Raw genomic sequence first — 5,349 nt, forward strand, 5'->3', positions numbered from 1 at the left:
TCGGGGCTCCTCCCGGCAAATCGCTGCCGGCTCGTACGCAGTAGCGGTGTTCGTTCGTTCGTTTATTTATTTTTCTCCTTAAGGCGGTCTGAAGTGGTTGCTTAGACACGGGGATTTTGCGGGTTTTGGGAAACTTTCCTGCCTGCTGGGAAATGGGCTCTGGCTGTCCGAGGTCTGCCCGCTCCCCCCGGGAGCCCTTGTTTTTACTTTCACACTGAGATGGTAAAAAGGAGCAGTAGCTGGCCTTGTCGTTTGCATATTTTGGCTAGCAGATGCCAATCGTTTTGCTTTCCTGCTGGCTCGGTGCTCGTTATCCTTTTTAAAATCTACAGAGAAAGCTTCCAAAGGCTCAACCTGAAAATCAGTGTGAAAGTCCTCTTGAAACACTTTCTCTCCCAGGGTTTCAGTTATATCACGGGACTTCAACGAACTTGTAGTATTTGCCCACTAGTTTGTTTAGTTTGCTGTTAAATGAATGTTTGATGCACAGTAAACTTTCTATGGTGTTACAGCTGTCTTGTAAAACATCCACAAGCTCCACAGATTGCATGTGTTCAATGGCAGACTTGGGGCCTAACTCATTTTTAACTTTGCTGACAATACTGGAAGTCTTCGTATGTAGTAATGGTTGATACTAGGTAAGAAACAAGTGCTTAGAAATTACACTTTTTAAATGGAGCTGAAATTTTATAAGAAGTTGCTTTTCTACATGAAGCTGAAGTTTCCCAGAGGTGATTGAGCACTATATATTGATGTTAAAGTCAATGACAGCAATCAAAAGGAAGCTCAGGATTTACATTACAGAATAGTCAATGAAAGATACATTTCAGAAAGATTTTTCAATCCTTTATCCCCCTCTCTTTGATAGTTCCTTCTAATACAGAAAATCAAAATTGGTTTTAAAGGTGACTCAGCTGTCTGGCGTTCATCATGTCTTGTTGAACAGAGGTTATTTTTACCCACACTCTTCAGATCTCAAGTGTCACCCAGCAGCCCTGACTGTACCGGGAGGCGGTCTGATTAAAACCGCCAAATCAGACTCTACTGCAGAGGCGCTAATTGCATTATATACTTAATAAGGGTTTTTTTGGGGAAAATCAATGTACCACAATCTTTCCTTCAAACTTCTGCTTGGGTGAACACGTGGTTGATGTTGTTAGTAACACTGTCAGGCTTCTTCGACATTATAGTTTATAAAAAGTTTCTGTTAACCAGTAGGAAGGGATATTAAATGCTGCTTCAAATTAAAAAACAACCTATCACCACCAGCCCCAACAAGCCTCAAGTAAACACATCAAAAGCTGTGTTTAGCAAAACAATATGTTTGAACAAAACATAAAACATATGAGCAAAACTTAACAAACTATGTATAAAAGTAGCAAAAGGAGTTGGAATCACCACATGATTTTTTTTTTCCCCCCCTCCAAAAACTTTTCATCCTTTTGACTTTATTGGGAAGCAATTTCAGATTTTGGAAAATGCTGCCCTCCATTGTTAAAGCTTTTTGTTATTGCATTACAGGCATTCACTGGGCAAAAGGCTTGACTGAACCTATGCAGTACCAGTAAAAATAAAACTAGTCTCAGTTTCTATTGTTTTCCGCGGCTCTTCAGCCCATACTACTCCTCAGCTCAGCTGGGCAACAGACTTGTCTCAGATTTTATTTTTTATTCCCATATAATCTAACAGATACTTGGATATTGTGTCTAGGATGACGATTCTAAAGGGCAAATGTGTGCTTTCTTGGGTAAAACACTGTCATTTACAAATTGAAAATAGCAAAGCTGTGTTTTTACAGTCTTTCATTAAGAAGGAAAGTGAAAGGATACAGACAGGTTGTTGCCTTGGCTAAAGGGAGATGTTCATCTCTGTATGCTTTGTATTAGGTTGGTTTAGTGACTTATTTTCTTATGTTAGCTATGTATAACCTAAGCAAGCCTCTTCCGATTGAGCTGTCTGCCCCTCTTTGAAAGAAGATATACAGGTTGGTTGGTTGTTTTGTTATAATATTAAAGCAAATGATCAATGTTAAAAAACATGCTCTTGTTTTTATTATCCGTGGTAAAATTCCAGATTACATTTTTGATGGGGGAGGTGTTTTCTCTTGTAAGCTTATTTCTCAGTATTTCCTCATATCTTCTCATTTTGCCATTTTAAATATGCTCCTGTTACAGTTCTAACTTCAGCTTGTCTCCATTTGGAGTAAACTCAATGCAAGATGTTGTCTTCTGTCACTTTTCTTCAATACCAGATCTTATTTTAGTAGTTTCTTTCATTAACACCATAAGACTGTATCACAAGCTTTACCTTTTTTTTTTCTTCTCCAAAGAAGTGAGTTTCCTGAGTATTTATCTTTTAAAGTGACATACCCAGTCACACAGCAGCTTTATACTTAAGTTTCTTTAGCTATACTAATTGTATATTATTACTTTCCCTGTAAGAAAGCGTTGTGATCTTTAAAATACACTAAACACCATCAGACCTATGAGTATTAGAATACAAAGTATTATTATTACAGAGAAAGATTCTGCAGCAATTTTGAAAAGGACCAAGAAGGGTGGGATGGTCAAAACCAGAGCTGTTTGTGTCAGGGGGTGCCAAAGAAAATGAGGTACTGGGTGTGAGTAGCTCCATCTTTTACTTCCAATTGTGCACATTTAACGTGGCTGTGAGATCTGGCTTTTGCAGACCTGTTTGTCACTCTGTCAGTTGTGTCCTCTTGTCTGGATTTAAGTGTTGTAGTGTCACTGAAGATTCACGTCCTAGTGGTTACAGGCAGCTTCACTGATTGTTCTCAAAATTGGTTGACTCACTGTTCCCTTTCCATGAGTTTTAAATCTTACTTCCCTGAGTGAAGATCTGAGACCAATGGCATCTTTGTGCTACAAAGAGAGTCATTAGTTGAGAGATTTCAGAACTGTGAGTGTAGGAGAGGTACAAGTGGATATTTAGTGTATTTTTTCCATGTGGATTAACCGTAGCATGATGATCTTGTCAGAAAGGTAGTATTGTTAGAAAGACCACTAAACAGATAAGAAATTCATGTCCTTAGATTCGGCCTATTTCCAACAGAACATACTAGGGTTAGTTTCCAGGAAATTCGGCAGAAACAGGAGGCAAATTTCTGTGCACTTAAAAGCCCTCGTGACACTTTTTAGTTTGCTTGTCTCATTAGAAAATATGCCTTTTATGACAATTTTTAATTGCTTTTCCGGTTTTTCGGTGGCTTCTAGAAAAACTGTGTTTCGTTGATGAGGGCTCCTACTCCAGTTAGCCATTGATTCTTTATATGGGAATTGAGAAGGGAAGGAAGGCTGCCTACAGAACACAAGCGCGGCCTAGTGTTGAGTATCTCTAGTGACTGGCCCAGCTGCTATGGTAGCCTACCGGTTCCCTACAATTTGATGGATGAAATCCTGTACCTCTCATTTTTCAGATCTGATGCACAGTCCCTCCTGGTGACTGTTTTTCTGTATCTGTGCCGCTGTGCTGTAGGTTTCTTCTCTCCTATTTTGTCCCCTGTAACCTCTCTTCCTCTTTTGGCAGATGAGCTTGACTTTGTGTTCAGTAGAATGCAGGAGGCAAAAAGGTTGTATTTATATAATCTTTTGTTCTCTTATTATTATTTATATAGAAGTGTAGTACTCAGCTGGAAATTTCACCTTTCAGTGGGGTCCTTGTCTCAAAGATCTCTGATCATTTTAGACCAAATGCATCCGAGGGAGAGGCAACTGCTAGAGAAGGGATACAAACTGGAGTATAAGAAAGGCTCATGTGCAGGCTATGCATGTTGTGGGTGGATGTGCTCTGAAGCCTTCCCCATGAAGGGTATTGGTTACAACTACAGCACAGGTCATGAGTCCAACACAGCAACAGGACCAAGCAGTTTGGTTCTGTAGATTGCAGGACTGTGTGTGTTTGATCAGCTTAAAGCTTGGCCTCAGTCCGCTGGAAAACCTTGCTGCTGACAACAGCTTCCTCTGTGAATCTTGCTGACTTCATTTTTGTGGCTCGGGGACTCTGTAATGGTTATGTTAGGACAATTCCCAAAGGCTAAACTGTGCTGATGCTCAGCTGTTTATTAGACACTACAGTTGAGACTGAAATCCTTGAGAGTTTGCAGTATGTAATGGATATCGGGGACCATGCTGCATAAAACTTTCTAGAAATAAGTGCCTCCTCCTATCTGGCTGTTCCTTTGGTTAATACTCCTTGAAGAAAATTAGAAAGTCACTGGGGCCACTGTCTGGGAGGAGTAGGCTGGTATCTTGTTTCTATTAATGGGACGGGAGCAGCAGTGAGGAAACAAATAAGAGGATTGAATATACCAAGACAAATCGAATACTCCAGACAAAAGATTTTGGCCTAGCTGCAAAATGACCTGCAAATTATTGAGGCAGTGAGTTGCTTGGTGGTGGGTGATCACGTGAAAAATCAAAGCAGTGTTGTACTGTTGCATCACAGGGAGATACCAAAACTGTCCCATGGGCGAGTATTTTGCTGGCTGGGAGTGCACCAGGACACTGAGGTTAACTAAGTGGGCTTCCAAAGTTGGAGAATGGTAAAATCAGTAAGGATCGTGCCTGCAGTGGCTCACAAATGAGAAATAACTATGCAGCTTTGGAGAACAACCAGTGTGTATGTGTATTTCTGTGAGTTTGATCTAAATTTGGATCTCACTAGCCTTTCCCTCTATATCTGTGACTGACCAAACTTTAGTTATCCTGTTATCCAGGGTAATGATGGGCTGGAATATTCTGGGTAGCAGAGAGACTTTATTTGGTACCTGGAGTGCTAGAGGATAAACACAGAGATGCAGACAAACGGACAGCCCTGGAGTTCTGCTGAATTGTTGTGGAACCATTAGGTTTCCTCTCAGCTCTTCTCCCCACATTTTCTGTTCTGGAAAGACAGTGCTGTCTTTGTGACCAACAGAATTGTACGGCTAGGGCTCTGCACAAAGCAAAAAATCATCACTCTCTCTCTAAATCTAAGCTGCCATGGAAGCAGTATAGGTGACACTGCTTGAGCTGCGGTACTGGACTTGAGCTAGGAAGTAAGTCGTGATGGATCTGAGCCATCTCTATCAGTGACCCATGCAATCTGCACCTGGATAATTTGACCCCGAACAGTGTTGATTGATGGATGGAAGTTCTGCGTTCCTGGTTGCAGGTTAGAAGTACTCATGACCTAATGTTAGTGTTGCCATTGTATCTGCTCACTTATCTTGAAGCCCTCATCCTGCCTGTGAATGTGATTTGTACAAGATACTGCTTTGGGATTATGTATGCCCTGCTCTGGAGTCCTTCTCTGACTTATGCACGTGAGCAGGCAGTCGATCCACCTCTT

This window comes from Aptenodytes forsteri, unplaced genomic scaffold (genome assembly GCF_000699145.1).
Source record: "Aptenodytes forsteri isolate BGI_AS27 unplaced genomic scaffold, ASM69914v1 Scaffold72, whole genome shotgun sequence".
NCBI classification, from domain to species: domain Eukaryota; kingdom Metazoa; phylum Chordata; class Aves; order Sphenisciformes; family Spheniscidae; genus Aptenodytes; species Aptenodytes forsteri.